At 42.0% G+C, this 27,646-nt stretch overlaps 1 protein-coding gene across 1 annotated transcript in view; it reads left to right on the top strand.

Annotated features, from left to right (window-relative positions):
* The first annotated feature begins 16,922 nt into the window (after window positions 1-16,922).
* Window positions 16,923-27,646, top strand: part of LOC142663093 (uncharacterized) — an 81,950-nt gene continuing 71,226 nt past the window's right edge. The window contains exon 1 of the mRNA XM_075841396.1: window positions 16,923-17,106. The gene's annotated coding sequence lies outside the window, so the exon portion shown is untranslated. The remainder of the gene's footprint in view (window positions 17,107-27,646) is intronic.

Here is a 27,646-nt window from a genome sequence, read left to right as displayed (position 1 = left end):
TGGCCCCTGTAAAAATAGCCTTTTGAAATTTTCTTGAAAATATGAGAAATTGCTGCTAAAGTTCTAAGCCTTGTGATGTCATAGAAAAATAAAAGGATGTTAAAAAAAACTACGCCAATCTAAAGTAGACATATGGGGGGTGTTAATTAACGACTATTATGTGTAGTATAAGGCCTGATTTACACGAGCGTGTGCGTTTTGCGCAAAAAACGCTGCGTTTTGTGTGCGCAAAATGCACTTAACAGCTGCGTGTGTCATCAGTATATGATGCGTGGCTGCGTGATTTTCTCGCAGCCGCCACCATTATGACACTCCGTTTGGATGTTTGTAAACCGAAAAGCACGTGGTGCTTTTCTGTTTACATTCAGAGTTCGACAGCTGTTGCGCGAATCACGCAGTTCGCACGGAAGTGCTTTCGTGCGACCTGCGTGGTTTTCACGCACCCATTGACTTCAATGGGTGCGTGATGCGCGAAAAACGCTGAAATATAGAACATGTCGTGAGTTTTACGCAGCGCACTCACGCTGCGCAAAACTCACGGACTGTCTGCACTGCCCCATAGTGTAATATAGGTTCGTACGACACGCGTGAAAAGCACGCGCGTATATTATGCTCGTGTAAATGATGCCTAACTGCCTGTCTTACAAGCAGATACATTGAAATTTAAAAAAATGCTAATGTTTGCAATTTTTTTCTACATTTTGGTGTTTTTCACATTCAGATTTTGCAACCACTATCTCCTATTGCAGCAGATCGGCGCTGCAATGTAGATAAGAGTAACGTTTGTTTTTTTTCAAAAACGAGCATTTTTGGCCAAGTTATGACAATTTTTATATTTATGCAAATGAGGCTTTCTAAAGTGCAACTGGGCGTGTTTAAAGTTAAGTACAAGTGGGTGTGTATTGTGTGCGTACATCGGGGTGTTTTTACTTCTTTTACTAGCTGGGCGTTGTGAATAGAAGTGTATGATGCTGACGAATCAGCATCATCCACTTCTCTTCATTACCACCCAGCTTCTGGAAGTGCACAGACACACAGCGTGTCCTAAAGAGATCACGCTGTGACGTCACTTCCTGCCCCAGGTCCTGCATCGTGTCGGACGAGCGAGGACACATCGGCACCAGGCGACAGAGGCTACATCGACTTACCTGCAAACGCCGATGCTGCTGCAGAATCAACTGTAGCCTCTGTCGCCTGGTGCCGATGTGTCCTCGCTCGTCCGACAAGATGCAGGACCTGGGGCAGGAAGTGAGTGACGTCACAGCGTGATCTCTCGAGAACACGCTGTGTCTGCACTGCCAGAAGCTGGGTGGTAACGAAGAGAAGTGGATGATGCTGATTCGTCACTGATTCGTCAGCATCATACACTCCTAGTCACAACGCCCAGCTAGTAAAAGAAGTAAAAACGCCCAGATGTACGCACACAATACACGCCCAGTTGTACTTAAGAAAGCCTCATTTGCATAAATATAAAAATGGTCATAACTTGGCCAAAAATGCTTGTTTTTGAAAAAAAAACACGTTACTCTTATCTACATTGCAGCGCCGATCTGCTGCAATAGGAGATAGGGGTTGCAAAATCTGGTGACAGAGCCTCTTTTTTTTTTTTTATATCTTTTTTTATTATCAGTTTTCACATTTTCTTACAAACATTTCACGTAAGAGTTACATCATGAGTGCGCAGCACTCTACTGTCATGGAATTAACTTTGAATTAACTTCAACATAACACATAAACATATAAACACATGAACATGGCATAATTGTCTATCTTCAGATGGACCGAAAGCATGACTTCCCCCAACCCCGACACGACCTAGGTCATCAATAAATTTCTACTCATCCTTTTTCCCCCAGCTGATTTAGAGTTGCAACCCCCCTAAAGTTCCTGCCAAGAGCTGTGTACAAAACCACTTTGTGTACTGGAAGGGCCTAACAATTTCCGCTATTTCGGCTGCTGTACATTGCGATTCTATAAATGTTTGCCACTTATCAAATAGCTTCTTGGTTCCCGTTTCCTTCCTCCTTTCCACCTCCACCCTCTCAAGAACCAATAACTGTTTCAGCCGCGACACAATCAGTTCTAACCCCGGCGTGTCTGCCTCTAGCCATTTACTCAGGAGGCATCTCAAGGCTACCAGTAGAATCGTGTGCACCAGCAAGGGAGGTGATCTTACTCCTCGAGCACCCTCTTCCTCCGGCGGCCGCGCCTGATGGAATAGTACCGCTTGCGGCGTCATTGGGAGATTCGTTTTCCAATGGTCCTCAATATACTTCTGTACCATCCCCCAAAATCGTTTCGTATGTACACACCCCCACACTCCATGCCACAAATTCGTCAGCGGTGTATTGCACTTGGGACAACTTGTAATGCGGTCAGGGAAAGATTGTGAAGGCAGAATATTAAAGCCATATATAGCTGCATGCATCAACTTAAAATAGGTTTCCCTCCAGCTCTCATTTATCACACTCTTCCGTACCGTCTCCCAACCCCCCAGTATGATCTCTCCTATACCTGGATCCTGAGTCCACCGTTCCCAGCTTTTAAAACTAATCCTTGATTGCGGCCGAACAAAACCATCTCTCAATGCTCCATACAGTCCCGAAATGGTCGCCCTCCCAGTTGTTGGACCTATGACCTCATCCAGAGTGTGCGTAGTAGCTTCCTTACTCAAATCCCTGAGCCTGGAGGTGCAGAATGCTCGTACCTGAAGTACTTGCAAAAAATTGACCCTCCCTGCTATGTGTCTGAGTTTAGTGGTGATTTCCTCCCCAGTTAACCACCTCTTTTCCTCTGTGTGCATAAGATCCCCTGCATTTCCCATGCCTACACTCCCCCATGAGGCAATTCCGTCCCCCTTGTCTATTCCCGGTAAAAACTCCGGATGACCGCTTAACGGCATATATTTCGAGACCAGGTGAGGCAGCCCAAACTGTTTGCGTACCACTTTCCAAGCTAGAACTGTATCTCTCAATACAATGGAGGTTTTGAGACGGCACGGAAGAGAAGCAACTCTACAATGTAACAAAGCTTTTAGGTTCCAGGGTGAGGCATACTCCCCTTCCAGATCTAAATTGGAATAATTGCTTGTTTCATGAAGCCAATCTACTACATGGCGAAAAAGACAGACCACGTTATAACCCCTGACATTCGGAAAGTTCACACCCCCTTCTTGTTTACCCATCATGAGCTTGGTAAGTGCTATGCGCGGCCTTTTTCCTGCCCATATAAATTTAGTGAATGAAGCCGTCAGTTTCGAGACATCCACATGCTTCAATAATAGAGGAAGTGTTTGAAAGGGGTATAGCAATCTGGGGAAACTAACCATCTTAATCAGATGGCATCTTCCCAGGAGGGACAACGGCAATTGGCCCCATCTAGTGAGTTCCGCTTGTATTTTTTTAATTAACGGGGGATAATTTAGGCCATACAGAGTGTCTGGTACCCTCCCTATTCTGATACCCAGATAAGTAATGCAATGCTCAACCGGTGATATCCCGCAACCCAATGATTGCCAAAAGGTCTTAGGCAATGGCCTGCCCAACTCCAGCAGTTCGCTCTTAGCTATGTTGACTTTATATCCCGAGCATTGCCCAAATTCCTGCAAAAATTGAAAAACCTTCCCTAAATGCTCCTGAGGATTCGACATAAAAAGTATGACATCATCAGCGAACAGGGCTAATTTCACTGCACAAGACCCTACTTGAATGCCTCTGAACATATCCGATTCCTCCAGGTATCTAGCCATAGGTTCCAATGCCAGATTGAATAACAGGGGTGATAGGGGGCAACCCTGTCGTGTTCCTTTATGTAATTGGAAGGGATCTGATAGGAACCCTGAGGAGTGAACACGTGCTTGCGGGCTATTGTAGACTCCCTTCAGGAAGACCCGGAAGTCTCCCTGAATGTTCATTTTGTCCAGCACCATCCCCAGCCATTCCCATTGTATGTTATCAAAGGCTTTCTCTGCGTCTAGCGCTAAAAGTGCCAGCCTGGTACCTGGCTGGGGATCATGCCTGACTGTTTCTAGCACTGTCAACACTTAGCGTAGATTCGTCACTGCTGCCCTGCCCTTTACAAAGCCTACCTGTGACTTTCCCACCAGTATGGGTAGATACAAGGCCAGCCGATTGGCCAAAATTTTTGTGAGTAATTTCTGATCTTGGTCTATCAGCGAAATGGGACGGTACGACCCCGGGTCAAGAGGATTCTTCCCCTTCTTGGGTAGCACCTTTATATGCGCTACTTTAGCCTCTGCTGGTAAAGCCCCCGTGCTTAGTAAAATATTATAGTATGCCACCAAGGTAGGGCTGATTTCTTCTCTCAGAGATTTAAAAAACTCCCCTGTGAATCCATCCGGACCCGGGGCTTTTCCGTTAGATAAGGTCTTAATGGCGCTCCAGACTTCCTCTAATGTAATCTCTGCACTCAAGTGACCATTTTGCTCCTGGGTGAGCCCTGGCAACTTCACCTTCTCCAAAAATTCCCTCCCTTTTTGGAGATCTATGGGTGTTTCTGAGTAAAGGGCTTGGTAGTATTTACTTAATATGGTATTGATTTTTTTTGGGTCTGAGGTAGAAGTCCCATTTGACTCGTTAAGCGTTGATATGTGTGCCGGTGCATACCTCCCTTTTGCTAATCGCGCTAATAATTTGCCCGCTTTATTGCCGAAACGCATTAAATCGGCATCAAATTGGGACCGGTAAATACTCTCTCTTTTGTCTAACCATTGATCAAACTGTCGCTTGGCTTCCCTCCATTCCTCCCCCAATGGCAGTGATGGAGAGTGTAGAAATGCTGTGTATGCACACCGTAATCTGTCGCTCGCTGCCTTGTATCCTTCGGTCGTCTTACGTTTAAGATTAGACATATATTGCATGATTTTCCCTCGTATTACCGCTTTGGCTGTACGCCAATACAATGACGGTTCCGAGCGATGTGATACATTATCCCCATCAAATTCCATCCACCACCCCTTAAGCTTCTGTATAAAGCCCTCATCCTTTGCCAGAAAGGCGGGAAACCTCCAGATAAAATCCGTTCCTCTAGCTACTGTGTCGGCCAAGGTAATGGTAACCGGAGCATGGTCCGAAATGACTAGATCTTCAATTGTCGCTTCACGTAAACGCCGCGATAATGTGTCACTAACTAGCAAGTAATCAATACGCGACCATGACTGATGAACATGGGAGAAATGTGTATATTCCCGCGCATCTGGGTGTAGACTCCTCCACGCATCTATTAGGGCCGTGTGTCTTAAAAAGTCGGGCAAGATCTTATCTCTATTTCTCTGCGAACTTGTCCCTGCGCTCCTATCTTCCTTTGAAGATCTTACAGTGTTAAGGTCTCCCCCTAGAATCAAAAACCTAGTGCGATCCTGCTGGAGTTGGGTTTCCAAATGACCAAAAAAACCAGTGTTAACCGTATTTGGGCCATACACATTATGAATACTGATGGTTTCCCCTGCATGCTCCATGACTAGATGGATCCAACGGCCCTCGTCATCCCGCTCCTGGGACACCAGTGTAAACACAAAATTTTTATGTACCAAAATTATAACTCCCGCCTTACCCTCCCTTGCCGACGAGCCAAAAACCTGCCCCACCCAGAATTTTTGCAAATACTTAAACTCCGGCTCGGTAAGGTGAGTTTCCTGCAATAGGGCCACATCTGGGTGCAATCTTTTCATGTGTCGTAAAAGTTTGGTCCGTTTCTGTGGGGATCTCAGCCCTTTAACGTTCCAAGAGACTATTTTCATGTTATTGGGCCATGTATAAGATGAGCTAAAGTGCCTAAAAGTTGTGCTAAGTTCGGGGAGTCAGATCCGTCTTTTTCCAAGAGCCATGTATAAACAATAACAACATAACCAAAACCCGGCTTATAAGCCAGAACCAACAAGGCCAACCGGCCCTTATCTAACGAAACCCTCAAATCACATGCGGCAAGGGTTAGCAGCCCCTTCATACCCACTGGTGTACGTGACTTCACTTTTTTCTGTTATGTCAGAACACGCCCCTCCCTCCCCCCCAGCCTGCACATATGACTCCTTCCTTGAGGAAGTAACACCTGCCCTTGCCCCCTCAATACCTCTTTGTCGCCTGTGCACACTCTTATACATTTCCATATCATCAATTTTAACATCCTAGCGTCCATTTGGATTATATCTTCATGACTTTTATGCAAACAGACTTAAAATCACATATCCACATGAATCTTGCTTCGCCTCAAGGTTTCCCTACCTCCTTTTCCCATATCTTCTATCACAATTTCCCCCAGTCTGCCATCTGTGACAGATACAGCTAATCCCTTGCGTGGAGGAAGCATTGTCTCATTCCCGGTCAATCCCACCCACAAGGAAAAATCTCAGAGCCTGATCTAACTCCCTCACTAATCTCCTGTAGTGAAAATGCAGGGAAATACCAGAGTGCATACATTTCAACCTTATAACCTTGTAACATTATAACAATAGGCCAGCTGTTGACCGATACAGAGTGCCGTATACTACCGCCAAATATCTCCCTCAAAACTTTCAAATTATCTGTAAACTTATCTGTATCTGGTCAGAATCTGCAATTGGTCTACAGCGTCCACAAAATCATCATCACATCAGCTTAAATAAAATGTGCTGAAAAGATCTTCGTCCTTCAATCAGGAGACGTGGATCGGGTGCGGTCCCGCGTACCCCTCCATTTCCGTCTCGACCCCCCCGGGATCTTCCAGGTGTGGGCATTAAAGCTTCTGTCCAGGTTCGCTCCATATTTAGTCGGTTCCGTTTGGCTTCTCTCGACTTGCGATTCGGACTTTGTACTGGACTGTGACTCTCCTCTTGCTGTGGTCTGCGCCTACAAAGCTCCGTAAGTGCGTCCTCCGCTTCCTGTGGCGTGGTGAAAACCTTGTTCCGCCCGTTCTCTTGAAACACCCGCAAGATTGCTGGGTACTGCAGGTTAAAACGTATTTTCGCTTGGAACAGCGCGGTGCAAACTTTGCTGAAAGCCCGCCTTCGTTTTGCAACTTCCGCCGAGAAATCCTCAAAAAGTAGCACTTTCATGCCCAGTATTTCCAAGGGACGCGATCTGCTGCGGAAAGCTTTCATAAGTGCCACCTTATCATTGTAATCCAACAGCTTAAAGATTACTTGTCTGGGACGAAGCGAACTGTGGTCGTCTGTTGCTGGGAGGTTTCTGGGGTCCGGCCCCACTCTGTGCGCCCTCTCCACCCGGCAGGGACGGGGAAGACCTAAAGCTTCTGGCAATGTTCTCTCACACACTCGTTGCAAATCAGAAGATATCACCGCTTCTTTCAGACCCACCAGTCGTAGGTTGCTCCTCCTGGAGCGGTTTTCCAGATCCTCCACCTTGTCCCCCAACTGCGTAGTAACAGACAGCACCCCTCTGAGTTTGGATTTCAGACGCTCATTTTCCTCCTCCAGCAGCGTCATACGCTGCTCTAACTCTTCAGCTCTGGTAGTGACTTGTGCCAGCTCCGCATGCACGCGGTGTAGGGAATCTTGCACCGTTTTTTCCAGCGCCTTTTGCAGGTCTGGCGCTATCTGTTTGGCTACTTCTCGGGCCAGGGCTACATAATCAATGGCTGCAGGAAGAGCGGACATTATGTGCTCTGTCGGGCTTGAAAGCTGGGACTGATGGTGCTGCAGCTCATCTTCCTGTGTGTATAGCAGGGTCGCAGTGGCGGGAAGCGCCGCCATCTTACCTCCCTTTACCACGGCCGCGGCTGAGTCTTCCATGGCTGGCTTCTGCGCGCTTCTGAGGAGGTACCTGTCCATACAGGCACCACCTGTGATGATTCCGTGTGCAGGGCTGGTGACTTCGCCGCTGATTGTCGCCGCCGAAGCGACTATTATAAGCAAATAGGCTGGACGGGAGCGGGAGCTCAGTTACTCGCGTCCTGCATCTCCAGCGCCGGAACCGGAAGTCTCGACAGAGCCTCTTTAAATACTGAATGTATCGAGCAAATTTTGCCAGTAACATAAAGTCCAATGTGTCACGAGAAAACAATCTCAGAATCGCTTGGATAGGTGAAAGCATTCTGAAGTTATTTCCACATAAAGTGAAACATGTCAGATTTGAAAAATGAGGCTTTGTCAGGAAGGTCAAAAGCGGCTAAAGAGGGAAGGGGTTAAAAAAACAAGTTTTTGTAAAAAAAAAACAACATTGTTTTGTGTCGCCACATTCTGAGAGCCATAACTTTTATTTCTCCGTGGATTGTGCGGTGTGAGGGCTTATTTTTCGCAGTACAATTTTTTTGTACATACAACTTTATGACCGCTTTTTATAAAAAAAAATTTTTGGAGCTTAGTTGACCAAAAAACTGCGATTTTGCCGTTTTAAATGTTTCATTACTTTACATTGTTCACCGTGTACATTAAATAACGCTATATTGTAATAGTTCAAACTTTTACGGACGCAGCGATGCAAATTTTGTTGACTTTTTTATTTTTTATATGACTTTAGAGGAAAAATGGGATAAGGTTTTTTTCTTTTTTTTTTCTTTTAAATACGTATTTTTTTATTTTTCAACAATTACAGACAAGTAAACCAATATTCAAAAATTCAACAGCATGTCCCATGGCAATAACATCTCTGAACACTGATATCAATATGTTGCAGAAAATATATCCTACAAGTCATATAAATTATTACAAATGATCCTCGTTAAAACGGTACGAGAGATTTTACCCCAAAAACGAGGAGAAGAAAAAAAGAGTATCAATGTTCATAGGAGATGTACACAAAAAGGAAATCATAAAGAAGGGGAAAGGAAGGATAGAAGAGGGGGGGGGGGAAGAGGATGGACACGTGTACCCCCCGCAGTACCACAATTCCACACTGATGTACAAGGATTCATAGCCTGATTGGTGTCACACCAGACAACTGATGCTCCAGGTACCAGGTTGAGGAGCCAAAACATGCAATCAGCTTTTGTTTAATGTGAAGTGGCAAGAGAGGTATAAAATTCTCCCACAGCTTAAAAAATCCCTCGGTTTTGTGCTCTTTCCGAAGGTAGGTTTCCACCCAATCCATTCTGAAAAGGTAGGATCGTTTTTCTAGGAAGATACGATGTGTAGGGGTGTTAGTTATCCAGACCTGGAGAATCGCCTTCCTAGCAGCCGCAGAGACATAGTACAGCAGTTTTTTGTGATGGTTTGGGATATAGAGCATGGAAGGCGGCAGGATCCCAAAGAGACCCCACTTTTGGGTTGAGGGGCAGTGTATGGACAGGGTATTAGACATAAAACATTGAATCTTACGCCAAAACTCAACAATAGTTGGGCATGACCAGAGGCAATGTAACAGGTCTGCATGCGGGGCTCCACACTTCAAACACGAATGGTCAGAGGAATTACCCATGAGGAAGCCCCTGTAAGGGGACACGAAAGCCCTATGAGCTATTTTAAAGGACATCTCCCAGTACATGGCTGATGGGAGGTATTTGGCTGCCGTGGTTACAGATGATAAGATATCGTCATGTGTGATGTCATCTAGGTGGTCAACCCAATAAGATACACCCGATCGTGATTTAGCGTAGTCCAGGGGCTGTCTTAGAACATTATAGTATGTAGTGATTAGTCTCTTTCGGCATTGGTGAGATGGAGTTAATTGACAGAAGAAGTCATCCCAGTCTTGGTCTTGTAACTGTCTAATGACCTTATGAGCATAGCTACAGGCCTGCATGTAGTAAAAGGGGTGTTGGCAAAAAAAATCAAACTGAATAAGTAGTTCATTAAATGAATAGGGACGGCGGGTGAGCGTGTTAATTATCTGACTAATACATGTCAACCCCCTCCGAGCCCATCCACGAAAAACCACATGGGGATTGGCGTTTTGGAAGTCAGAGTTATGGGTCCAGGGGAGGAGTAGGGAGAATCTAGGGTTTAATCCTAAATGTTGTCTGACATTGGTCCACGTCTTCCAGGCGGACATGATTAGGGGATTAGCCCATTGATCAGGCGTTAGGGCCGAGTAGGGAGTGTGTAGAAGGCATGTTAAGGAAATGGGTCTGGAAAATTGTAGATCTAATGTCGAATCAGTAAAGCAGGAGCTGCCGGTTATCCAATCCCCAATCACTCGCAGTTGAGCTGCCATGTTGTATAAATGAATCTGGGGAAAGTTAACCCCTCCATGTTCACGGCGCTGTTGCAGTATACATAGACTCACTCTTGGTCTCCTCTGGTTCCATATGAACCCTCGGAAAAGAGCATTCAGCCGCCCAACGTCCACTGGTCTCAAGTATATAGGCAAAGATTGTAGTAAGTATAACAATTTAGGGAAGACAACCATTTTCAATAGATTTGCCCTACCCAAAAACGATAAGTTAAAGTGCCTCCAAGCAACGAGTTGGGATTCCAAACATTCTACATAGGAAGTAAGATTTTGTTGATATAAACGTGATGGTCGTCTCGTTATTCGCACCCCCAAATAGGGAATGTAGTCAGAGTTCCATTTGAATGCATGTTTCGAAGACCAGAGTGGCCTGGAGGGAGCCTTGAGTATTAGGGCTTCTGATTTTTGTATATTGATTTTAAAACCTGACAAGGCGCCATAAAACTAGATATCCTGGAGGATTGGTTGTAGCGTAGAGGCAGGGTTGGATATGAACAGCAAAATATCATCTGCAAATGCCGATAATTGAATTTGAGAGCCTCCAATTTGTATACCCTGAAAACACGCTAGGGACTGAAGGTGACGGAGAAGGGGATCTAGGGACAGGTTAAAAAGTAACGGTGAGAGAGGACACCCCTGATGCGTGCCCCTGAAAATAGGGATAGGAGGCGAGTTAAGCCCGTTGACGTTAAGGGATGTGACAGAGCAGGCCTGTGAGCAGGAGAGGAAGGTTAGAAAACTATCCCCAAAGTCCCGGGACTGCAACACCGCTGTGAGAAATGGCCATGAAAGTGAGTCAAACGCCTTTTCCGCGTCAAGTCCCAACAACATGGTCACTGGGGAGGAAGGGTCTAGGGCAGACACCGTGGCTGCTACAGCCTGTCGAATACCTTTAGTGGAATGTCTATTCCTCAAGAAACCTAACTGGGTTGGGGCAATGATCAGGCCTAGCATGGTTTGGAGACGGTCAGCCAAAATCTTTGTTAGGAGCTTATAGTCTTGGTTTAAGAGGGAGATCGGGCGGTAAGAGGAAAGGAGAGTTAGGTCCCTATCAGGTTTGGGAAGCAATATGGTCCTGGACTCATGAAAGTCAGGCATGTTGATCTCCCCACTAAAGATGGCTTGCAAGGTCCTCGTCAATGTCGGTACAATATCAGGCAATAGTTTGTAATATTCCGTCGATAGACCATCAGGACCCGGCGCTTTATTATTGGGTAGGTTAGAAGGTTTTTGTTTTAAATTTTTTTTTTCACTACTAAAAACTTTATTTGACACAGTTTATTAGCTCCCTAGGCTACTTGAACCAGCGATCATTAGATCGCTGGTACAATATATTGCAATACTAATAAATTGCCGTATATTGTCGTTTTTACAGGCAGAGCTTAACAGAGGCAGAGTGAAGGCCGTCCTGGGGCCGTCGGAGGCAGCCGCCCCACTCTTTTCAACGCCTCAGATGCTGCGGTCGCGATTGACAGTAGCATTTGAGGGGATAAATGGCCAGGAACAGCGAGATCGCTGTTCCTGGCCGTTAGTCTCGGGTGTCATCTGTGATACACAGCTGACCTCCGCACCGTATGGGATACGCTCCATACTAATCACCCTGCACCAGGACGTCTCGGGATGTCCTGGTGCGTGAAGGGGTTAATGTGAGACACATTGGAGGTACTAAATTCATCACACCTCGTGCCTCACATTAATAAGTGAAAGAAAGCAGTTTTTATTAGATTTTTTTACAGCATAAACATCATAAATGACGCTTGTTGTGCAGGTTATTACGGTCGCGATGATACCGGATATGTATATTTTATGTATTGAGACGTATGTTAATGTTTATTGTAAAACAAAAAATGTTTTTACATATATTTTTTTTAAATTTAACATGACTTTATTTTATTTTTTTAATTTTAATGTACTGGCCTATATTGATACATGGATAATACACAGGCAGTTGTTACCTAAGTATGCCCTAACAACAGGAAATATGGTCAGACAGCCCTGGGGTACTTCACTGGACCCTGGGTTGTCTGCCCATATATGGTATGTCCCTCCATCTCGTCACAGGGGTTCACTTTGTCATTTTTCCCCTTGAATGCTTCGGTCAGCTTTTATCACAGCATTCGAAGGAATAACGGTGGAGATCAGAGGTGAGAACGGGGCTGTATATAAAAATAGCCATTGCCCCGCTCCTGACAACAAGTGTGTGCACCTGCGGTCAGCATGAGGTGATGTGGCCAGCGCTGCACTCATTAGAAGGTAGAACATGGGGGCGTTTTGCAGTGCGCCTACCATGTTCTCTGTCTTCAGTGCTGGCTGCGCGCACATACTTGTCAGGAACGGGGCAATGGATGTATTACACAGCCGCAGCCCCGCTCTGACTACATCTGTGTTACAATACTGCCACCGCACAGCTTAGTATCGAAAGACCTGAATTAGCGGTATTGAACCGTTTCAGGATGCACGGCATCGAAACAGTATGGATATTTCAATGCATCATGCAACCCTAGTACACACATGAAAAGTCACCAGAAAAGTCAGGTACGCTGTCAGTCAAACGCACACACACACACACACACACACACACACACACACACACACACACACACACACACACACGTTTAGATCATAACACTTTTGGAAGCTCCCGCAGTCGCTTTCCCACTGATTTAAAGCATGGTTTTACACTTATCTACAGTAAATTCTGCAAGTCAATCCTCTTCGGACAACAAGGTACTTTTTTTATGGAGTTCGGAGACCCTAAGCCAACCTCGCCAGGTCGTGAGGACCCCATCCTGAGTTATAGGTGGCGGTAGTTAGGACTGCACACTGAGGATTGATCAGAGTCCTGCCGGTCCCTGGGGATCTATTCACCGGTGGAGGGAGTCCCTGGTCTATTCGGACAGTAGCCACACCTGATCCAGCAAGTTTTGCCATCTTTTCCACCTCGCGAAAGGCTTTCAACAGGAGGGGTATGAGATGCCGATCTATAGCTGCTGATGTGAGGCCAAAGACAGACATAATGATACTGATCTGAGTTCCAATATATCTAGAACCTGGAGAATAAGCACGTCCGCCTTTCCTGCGGTTAGGTTGAGCGTCCTACTTTCTGTAATCTACGATGATCCCCAGAAACTGAGGTTACATTTCTCCAGACTCAGAATCCATCCTAGGAAGAAGAGGAAGGTGATGGCTTGACTACAATGTTTCTGTGAGGACGTGCCTGATATGGCTTTGAGTAGTCAGTTGTTTAGGTAGGGTACATGGTTATGCCCTCCAGATAAAGTCTGGTTACCATCGCCAGGACAAGCTTGGTAAAAACCCTGGGGGCTTTGGAAATGCCAAAGGACAATACCCACAATTGGAAACGTTGGCAATCTGACCCTGATTTCCACCTTCGGGAACGGCTTGTGGGTGTGAACCAATGTCACATGCAGATATACATCCTTCAGGTCTAGTGCCACTTTATACACAGTGGAGTCCCATTATTCTGACCAGCAGCTATTATCCAGAGTAACCGCCATGGGCAGCACGGACAGCAGTAGATGGGCGGAGAGTGACTCAATAATGTGCTGGTCGGTGGTCTCCGGTATCTGGGGCCTCGCTGACTGCAGAGCATGCCACATTTGCGGGAGGTGCGTGGGGGAGGATCCATAGAGCGAACAAGACGATCGAGGTCCCAGATGCTAAATTGGGTTCCAGTCTGGTGAATTAGGGGCCAGGGAAGTACTTGGAAGTCTTGGTCGGGCTCTTCCAATCACTGTTGGATATTTCTAGCCGTGTGACATGTCGCATTGTCTTGCTGGAAGATTCCATCTGCCCCAGGGAAGACAATCGACATGTAGAGGGGACGTGACCTGCAACGATGGATTCACACCCCAATCACTTCCGAGCCGTCCACATGGATGAGGGGCTCAGATAATGCCATGAAAATATCCCCCAGACCATAACGCTGCCGCCCCCGGGTCGTGTTCTCCCAGCAATTACATTCCCAGGCTCAGTAACAAGGGTGTGGGCTTGACTTTTGGTCATCCCTCACCTTCCAGTATACGATCTTATGGTGTGGTCCAAGGTATTGGCTTCTTTTGTACACCTGGGTGCCCACGCTTTCCAGCGAGTCCTATGGAAGGATGGGACAGCGGGTTATAGTACCGAACTGCAAGACGAAGTCAAGACCCCCAACAGCGGCAGTAGCAAAGGCACGCGCGGCAGACATTGAGATGGGTGAAAAACGATGAAGTTCAACCAAGAAAGGGGAGGGAGAAATAGATGCAGGAACTGCGACAAAAAAATGTCTTCACATCCCCTGTTGATCCAGAGAAAAATAAAACCAAACCCAAAGGGTCCAACGTTCATAATTCCGTTATTGTTTTTTCTTTTTTATACGCTGGATGGTTCATACTAAATGTTGTGTTAAATAAATTCTTCGGGTTATTACGGTGGAGATACCTTATACGTGTGCGTTTTTAGTTTTAAAGTGCACCTATACTTTTAAAAAAACTTCTGACACGGGGTCCGAGCACTGAGACCCCAGCGATCATTAAAAGGAAGCGGCAGAAGCTCGGGTGAGCGCTGTGCCGCTTCGTTTCAGATCTGCTTTTCTCAGAAAGCCCAGGGAGCGGTGTACGGGTCTATGTAAACGTAGAATTTATTACCGTCATGAAAAGGTGTATTGGCGGTCACTAAGGGGTTAATATTTGCGCCAATTTCTCGCCTAACTGCTCTTCCGTACAGCGAGCTCCACATTCATCCACAGGACATGTGGGAGGAAAGTTAACAACGTTCCCACGCTAGTTTTCTGACGTAGAAATGCCACAGACGACCCAACAATTTTGACTTTTGCGCCGTTTTCTCTCGCTTTCGCCACAACTGGGCAGAGCTTAGTGGAAGGAACTGGCCATCCGAGGCCCGACTTATTTACCAGAATTTATGTCAGAAACTAACGGAAATTGTAGTGGAAATCTACGCCGGCTCCTGGATGTCGTAGATTTCATTTAGTGTCGCACGGACAGCCGATGTGCCAAATTTATGATGAGTTTTGTGCCTCTTAACCCCTTAACGATCGGCGTATAGTGTTTCTACGTCGGCCGTTTGGGGTAGTTCTTCTGACGCGCCGCATTTTCATGTCGGCACTTCAGAAGAACTTTTCTCGCATGGTGCGGGGCGCTGCTGAAGCCCGGGCTATTAGTAACCGCCTCGGGCCTCAGGGCAACGATCGGAGACTACTAGCAGTGCACTCCGATCATATTTAACCCTTCAGATGCGGTGCTGAATAGTGAGCGCCGCATCTGACTGATTTTAGAAGGAAGGAGTTCCCTCTCTCATCCCACTGGTATCCCCGCGTGCATCGCGGGGTGCCGATGGTTTCTATGGCAGCCTGGGGGCCTAACAAAGGCCCCCAGGTCTGCCTTTAGTAATTGCCTGTTAGGCCGTGCCAGAGGCAATAATTCTCTGCAATACCGAAGTAATCAAAATATCACACAGTAAAGTCCTCCAGTGGGACAAAAAAAAAAGTTAAATAAAGTTTGAAATAAATAAATGTCCCAAGTTAGAAAAACTTTTTCCCGTTACAAAATACTTTATTATGAAAAAAAGTTACTCATATTTGGTATCGCCGCGTCCGTAACGAACCCAACTATAAAACGGTTACATTATCTAACCCGCACGGTGAACGCCGTAAAAAATAAAATAGAAAACAATGCCAGAAAAGCGGTTTTCGGTTCAGTGTACCTTAAAAAAAAACAAATGTGATAAATAATGATTAAAAAGTCGCATCTACTCCAAAATGGTACCACTAAAAACGACAAGTCGTCCCGCAAAAATAAAGCCCTCATACAACCGCATCGGTCAAAAACTTAAAAAAGTTACGGCTCTTCAAATATGGAGACACAAAAACAAATAATTTTGAAAAAAAACGCGTTTTTACTGTGTAAAAGTAGGAAAACATGAAAAAAATCTATATAAATTTGGTATCGTTGCAATCGCAACCACCCGCTGAATAAAGTTATTGTGTTATTTATATCACACGGTAAACGGCGTAAAATTAAGACGCCCAAAAAAATGGCGAAATTTCCATTTTTTCCCAGTACAGCACTAAAAAAAGTTTATTTATTCATTAACTTTTTATTATTTGTACCCCGCTGCTATTATAAAATACAACTTGTCCCACAAAAAAAAGTCCTTATACAGCGATGTCGATGGAAAAATAAAAAAGTTAGAGATCTTTGAATGCGACGATGGAAAAGCCTAAAAAAATTGCTCGGTCATTAAGGTTTAAAATACCTTTCGGTATTAAGGGGTTAATAAATGTGTCAAATTCTACTCCATCTTGTATATTATTAGGACTGGGGCCGCGTTTTTACATCTTCCTCATGGTTTTTCATCCGCTTTTCAAAAATGTATTGTAAATGTGTCCTCGTTTGTGGGACTCTGAAGCCGACTTTTCCAGACACGGAGCTGGTGTTTAGAAAAATACACCGATAAATCCGTCCCAATGTAGTCAGAAAATATCAAGACCTGTAACATGGAACTACTAGGACCTACGTGTCCTCCAAATCCTCCAAGTGACTGAGAGTCGGACCACAACAAAATGGCCGCCACCGTACATAACGGTGCAAGAGTGACTATTTTGCGCATGCGTATTAATATCCAGAAACTATGCCGCCATATTGCTTTTGGGCAAACTAACTATTGTCTGGGCAGTGAGCCAATCACAAACAGCCAGGGTTGTAGCGTTTAACGCGCTGAGGAGAGTTCTACCGACCGGAAATAATACCGCTGAGGGGCTGATGACTTCCGGGGTGAGTCAGTAGCGGCGCAGTCACACTCCTGAGGAGCCGGCGCTAAATCCTCCATAATATCTCGGCTCTTCCTGGATTATACTGGAGCGGGGGCTGAGCGGGAAATACCTGCAGCTTCTATCTTATACAATGTCCGTGTGCTCGGAATGTGAGGATGGGGCTGGTGTCTCCCAATATATTTCCACTGTCAGGTATATACAGTCTGCGCTGTCTCCTCTATTAAAAACATGTCTACTGTCACCTATATACAGGACGTATCCACAGCCCGGCACACACCGACCACATACATATATACACACTGACTATATACACCGACCAGATACATGTATACACACTGACTATATACACCGACCAGATACATATATACACACTGACTATATACACCGACCACATACATATATACACACTGACTATATACACCGACCACATACATATATACACACTGACTATATACACCCACCACATACATATATACACACTGACTATATACACCGACCACATACATGTATACACACTGACTATATACACCCACCACATACATATATACACACTGACTATATACACCCACCACATACATATATACACACTGACTATATACACCGACCACATACATATATACACACTGACTATATACACCGACCACATACATATATACACACTGACTATATACACCGACCAGATACATGTATACACACTGACTATACACACCGACCAGATACATGTATACACACTGACTATATACACCGATCACATACATGTATACACACTGACTATATACACCGACCAGATACATGTATACACACTGACTATATACACCGACCAGATACATATATACACACTGACTATATACACCGACCACATACATATATACACACTGACTATATACACCCACCACATACATATATACACACTGACTATATACACCGACCACATTTATACACACTGACTATATACACCGACCACATACATGTATACACACTGACTATATACACCCACCACATACATATATACACACTGACTATATACACTGACCACATACATGTATACACACTGACTATATACACCCACCACATACATATATACACACTGACTATATACACCGACCACATACATATATACACACTGACTATATACACCGACCAGATACATATATACACACACTGACTATATACACCCACCACATACATATATACACACTGACTATATACACCGATCACATACATGTATACACACTGACTATATACACCCACCACATACATATATACACACTGACTATATACACCGACCACATACATATATACACACTGACTATATACACCGACCAGATACATATATACACACACTGACTATATACACCCACCACATACATATATACACACTGACTATATACACCGACCACATACATATATACACACTGACTATATACACCCACCACATACATATATACACACTGACTATATACACCGACCAGATACATATATACACACTGACTATATACACACAGACCAGATACATGTATACACACTGACTATATACACCGATCACATACATGTATACACACTGACTATATACACCGACCACATACATATATACACACTGACTATATACACCGACCACATACATATATACACACTGACTATATACACCGACCACATACATATATACACACTGACTATACACACCGACCAGATACATGTATACACACTGACTATATACACCGATCACATACATGTATACACACTGACTATATACACCGACCAGATACATGTATACACACTGACTATATACACCGACCAGATACATATATACACACTGACTATATACACCGACCAGATACATGTATACACACTGACTATATACACCGACCAGATACATATATACACACTGACTATATACACCGACCAGATACATATATACACACTGACTATATACACCGACCACATACATATATACACACTGACTATATACACCGACCACATACATATATACACACTGACTATATACACCGACCACATACATATATACACACTGACTATATACACCGACCACATACATATATACACACTGACTATATACACCGACCAGATACATGTATACACACTGACTATATACACCGACCAGATACATATATACACACTGACTATATACACCGACCAGATACATGTATACACACTGACTATATACACCGACCACATACATATATACACACTGACTATATACACCGACCACATACATATATACACACTGACTATATACACCGACCACATACATATATACACACTGACTATATACACTGACCACATACATATATACACACTGACTATATACACCGACCAGATACATATATACACACTGACTATATACACCGACCAGATACATGTATACACACTGACTATATACACCGACCAGATACATATATACACACTGACTATATACACCGACCAGATACATATATACACACTGACTATATACACCGACCACATACATATATACACACTGACTATATACACCGACCACATACATATATACACACTGACTATATACACCGACCAGATACATATATACACACTGACTATATACACCGACCACATACATATATACACACTGACTATATACACCGACCACATAATATATACACACTGACTATATACACCGACCACATACATATATACACACTGACTATATACACCGACCAGATACATATATACACACTGACTATATACACCGACCACATACATGTATACACACTGACTATATACACCGACCAGATACATGTATACACACTGACTATATACACCGACCAGATACATGTATACACACTGACTATATACACCGACCAGATACATATATACACACTGACTATATACACCGACCACATACATATATACACACTGACTATATACACCGACCACATACATATATACACACTGACTATATACACTGACCACATACATATATACACCCACCACATACATATATACACACTGACTATATACACCGACCACATACATATATACACACTGACTATATACACTGACCACATACATATATACACACTGACTATATACACCGACCACATACATATATACACACTGACTATATACACCGACCACATACATATATACACACTGACTATATACACCGACCACATACATATATACACACTGACTATATACACCGACCACATACATATATACACACTGACTATATACACACTGACTATATACACCCACCAGATACATATATACACACTGACTATATACACCCACCAGATACATGTATACACACTGACTATATACACCGATCACATACATATATACACACTGACTATATACACCGACCACATACATATATACACACTGACTATATACACCCACCACATACATATATACACACTGACTATATACACCGACCAGATACATATATACACACTGACTATATACACCGACCAGATACATATATACACACACTGACTATATACACCCACCAGATACATATATACACACTGACTATATACACCGACCACATACATATATACACACTGACTATATACACCGACCACATACATATATACACACTGACTATATACACCGACCACATACATATATACACACTGACTATATACACCGACCACATACATATATACACACTGACTATATACACCGACCACATACATATATACACACTGACTATATACACCGACCACATATATACACACTGACTATATACACCGACCACATATATACACACTGACTATATACACTAACCACATACATATATACACACTGACTATATACACCCACCAGATACATGTATACACACTGACTATATACACCGACCAGATACATATATACACACTGACTATATACACCCACCAGATACATATATACACACTGACTATATACACCGATCACATACATATATATACACACTGACTATATACACCGACCACATACATATATACACACTGACTATATACACACCGACCACATACATATATACACACTGACTATATACACCGACCACATACATATATACACACTGACTATATACACTGACCACATACATATATACACACTGACTATATACACACTGACTATATACACCCACCAGATACATATATACACACTGACTATATACACCCACCACATACATATATACACACTGACTATATACACCCACCACATACATATATACACACTGACTATATACACACTGACTATATACACCCACCAGATACATATATACACACTGACTATATACACCCACCACATACATATATACACACTGACTATACACACCGACCAGATACATATATACACACTGACTATATACACCGACCACATACATATATACACACTGACTATATACACCGACCACATACATATATACACACTGACTATATACACCCACCACATACATATATACACACTGACTATATACACCGACCACATACATATATACACACTGACTATATACACCGACCACATAGATATATACACACACTGACTATATACACCCACCAGATACATATATACACACTGACTATATACACCCACCACATACATATATACACACTGACTATATGCACCCACCAGATACATGTATACACACTGACTATATACACCAACCACATACATATATACACACTGACTATATACACGGACCAGATACATGTATACACACTGACTATATACACCGACCAGATACATATATACACACTGACTATATACACCCACCAGATACATATATACACACTGACTATATACACCCACCAGATACATATATACACACTGACTATATACACCGACCAGATACATGTATACACACTGACTATATACACCGACCAGATACATATATACACACTGACTATATACACCGACCACATACATATATACACCGACCACATACATATATACACACTGACTATATACACCGACCAGATACATATATACACACACTGACTATATACCCCCACCACATACATATATACACACTGACTATATACACCGACCACATACATATATACACACTGACTATATACACCGACCACATACATATATACACACTGACTATATACACCGACCACATACATATATACACACTGACTATATACACTGACCACATACATATATACACACTGACTATATACACCGACCACATACATATATACACACTGACTATATACACCGACCACATACATATATACACACTGACTATATACACCCACCACATACATATATACACACTGACTATATACACCGACCAGATACATATATACACACTGACAATATACACCGACCACATACATATATACACACTGACTATATACACCCACCACATACATATATACACACTGACTATATACACCCACCACATACATATATACACACTGACTATATACACCCACCAGATACATATATACACACTGACTATATACACCCACCACATACATATATACACACTGACTATATACACCCACCACATACATATATACACACTGACTATATACACCGACCAGATACATATATACACACTGACTATATACACCCACCACATACATATATACACACTGACTATATACACCGACCAGATACATATATACACACTGACAATATACACCGACCACATACATATATACACACTGACTATATACACCCACCAGATACATATATACACACTGACTATATACACCGACCAGATACATATATACACCGACCACATACATATATACACACTGACTATATACACCGACCAGATACATATATACACACTGACTATATACACCGACCAGATACATATATACACACTGACTATATACACCCACCACATACATATATACACACTGACTATATACACCGACCAGATACATATATACACACTGACTATATACACCGACCACATACATATATACACACTGACTATATACACCCACCACATACATATATACACACTGACTATATACACCGACCACATATATATATATACACACTGACTATATACACCGACCACATACATATATACACACTGACTATATACACCCACCACATACATATATACACACTGACTATATACACCCACCAGATACATATGTACACACTGACTATATACACCGACCACATACATATATACACACTGACTATATACACCCACCACATACATATATACACACTGACTATATACACCCACCAGATACATATATACACCCTGACTATATACACCGACCACATACATATATACACACTGACTATATACACCCACCAGATACATATATACACACTGACTATATACACCCACCACATACATATATACACACTGACTATATACACCCACCACATACATATATACACACTGACTATATACACCGACCAGATACATGTATACACACTGACTATACACACCGACCAGATACATATATACACACTGACTATATACACCCACCACATACATATATACACACTGACTATATACACCCACCACATACATATATACACACTGACTATATACACCCACCAGATACATATATACACACTGACTATATATACCGACCACATACATATATACACACTGACTATATACACCGACCACATACATATATACACACTGACTATATACACCGACCAGATACATATATACACACTGACTATATACACCGACCACATATATACACACTGACTATATACACCGACCACATACATGTATACACACTGACTATATACACCCACCACATACATATATACACACTGACTATATACACACTGACTATATACACCCACCAGATACATATATACACACTGACTATATACACCCACCACATACATATATACACACTGACTATATACACCCACCACATACATATATACACACTGACTATATACACCGACCAGATACATGTATACACACTGACTATACACACCGACCAGATACATATATACACACTGACTATATACACCCACCACATACATATATACACACTGACTATATACACCCACCACATACATATATATACACACTGACTATATACACCGACCACATACATATATACACACTGACTATATACACCCACCACATACATATATATACACACTGACTATATACACCGACCACATACATATATACACACTGACCATATACACCGACCACATACATATATACACACTGACTATATACACCCACCACATACGTATATACACACTGACTATATACACACTGACTATATACACCCACCAGATACATATATACACACTGACTATATACACCCACCACATACATATATACACACTGACTATATACACCCACCACATACATATATATATATACACACTGACTATATACACCGACCACATACATATATACACACTGACTATATACACCGACCACATACATATATACACACTGACTATATACACCTTCCAGATACATATATACACACTGACTATATACACCGACCACATACATATATACACACTGACTATATACACCGACCACATACATATATATATATATATATATATATATATATATACACACTGACCACATACATATATACACACTGACTATATACACCTTCCAGATACATATATACACACTGACTATATACACCGACCACATACATATATACACACTGACTATATACACCGACCACATACATATATACACACTGACTATATACACCGACCAGATACATATATACACACTGACTATATACACCCACCACATACATATATACACACTGACTATATACACCCACCACATACATATATACACACTGACTATATACACCGACCACATATATACACACTGACTATATACACCCACCACATACATATATACACACTGACTATATACACCCACCACATACATATATACACACTGACTATATACACCCACCAGATACATATATACACACTGACTATATACACCCACCACATACATATATACACACTGACTATATACACCCACCACATACATATATATATATACACACTGACTATATACACCGACCACATACATATATACACACTGACTATATACACCGACCACATACATATATACACACTGACTATATACACCTTCCAGATACATATATACACACACTGACTATATACCCCCACCACATACATATATACACACTGACTATATACACCGACCACATACATATATACACACTGACTATATACACCCACCACATACATATATACACACTGACTATATACACCGACCAGATACATATATATATATATACACACTGACTATATACACCGACCACATACATATATACACACTGACTATATACACACTGACTATATACACCCACCAGATACATATATACACACTGACTATATACACCCACCAGATACATGTATACACACTGACTATATACACCGATCACATACATATATACACACTGACTATATACACCCACCACATACATATATACACACTGACTATATACACCGACCACATACATATATACACACTGACTATATACACCGACCACATACATATATACACACTGACTATATACACCGACCACATACATATATACACACTGACTATATACACCCACCACATACATATATACACACTGACTATATACACCCACCACATACATATATACACACTGACTATATACACCGACCACATACATATATACACACTGACTATATACACCGACCACATACATATATACACACTGACTATATACACACAGACCAGATACATGTATACACACTGACTATATACACCGACCACATACATGTATACACACTGACTATATACACCGACCACATACATATATACACACTGACTATATACACCGACCAGATACATATATACACACTGACTATATACACCCACCACATACATATATACACACTGACTATATACACCGACCACATACATATATACACACTGACTATATACACCGACCACATACATATATACACACTGACTATATACACCCACCACATACAGATATACGCACTGACTATATACACCGACCAGATACATATATATACACACTGACTATATAGACCCACCACATACATATATACACACTGACTATATACACCCACCACATACATATATACACACTGACTATATACACCCACCACATACATATATACACACTGACTATATACACCCACCACATACATATATACACACTGACTATATACACCGATCACATACATGTATACACACTGACTATATACACCGACCACATACATATATACACACTGACTATATACACCGACCAGATACATATATATATACACACTGACTATATACACTGACCAGATACATGTATACACACTGACTATATACACCGACCAGATACATATATACACACTGACTATATACACTGACCACATACATATATACACACTGACTATATACACCTTCCAGATACATATATACACACACTGACTATATACACTGACCACATACATATATACACACTGACTATATACACCGACCAGATACATATATATACACACTGACTATATACACCCACCACATACATATATACACACTGACTATATACACCCACCACATACATATATACACACTGACTATATACACCGACCACATACATATATACACACTGACTATATACACCGACCACATACATATATACACACTGACTATATACACCGACCAGATACATATATACACACTGACTATATACACCGACCACATATATACACACTGACTATATACACCGACCACATACATGTATACACACTGACTATATACACCCACCACATACATATATACACACTGACTATATACACACTGACTATATACACCCACCAGATACATATATACACACTGACTATATACACCCACCACATACATATATACACACTGACTATATACACCCACCACATACATATATACACACTGACTATATACACCGACCAGATACATGTATACACACTGACTATACACACCGACCAGATACATATATACACACTGACTATATACACCCACCACATACATATATACACACTGACTATATACACCCACCACATACATATATATACACACTGACTATATACACCGACCACATACATATATACACACTGACTATATACACCCACCACATACATATATATACACACTGACTATATACACCGACCACATACATATATACACACTGACTATATACACCGACCACATACATATATACACACTGACTATATACACCCACCACATACGTATATACACACTGACTATATACACACTGACTATATACACCCACCAGATACATATATACACACTGACTATATACACCCACCACATACATATATACACACTGACTATATACACCCACCACATACATATATATATATACACACTGACTATATACACCGACCACATACATATATACACACTGACTATATACACCGACCACATACATATATACACACTGACTATATACACCTTCCAGATACATATATACACACTGACTATATACACCGACCACATACATATATACACACTGACTATATACACCGACCACATACATATATATATATATATATATATATATATATATATATATATATATATATATACACACTGACCACATACATATATACACACTGACTATATACACCTTCCAGATACATATATACACACTGACTATATACACCGACCACATACATATATACACACTGACTATATACACCGACCACATACATATATACACACTGACTATATACA

The sequence above is a fragment of the Rhinoderma darwinii genome, chromosome 11 (assembly GCF_050947455.1).
Source record: "Rhinoderma darwinii isolate aRhiDar2 chromosome 11, aRhiDar2.hap1, whole genome shotgun sequence".
NCBI lineage: Eukaryota > Metazoa > Chordata > Amphibia > Anura > Rhinodermatidae > Rhinoderma > Rhinoderma darwinii.
Note: the sequence above shows the minus strand (reverse complement) of the source record. Positions and strands in the feature narration are given on the sequence as shown.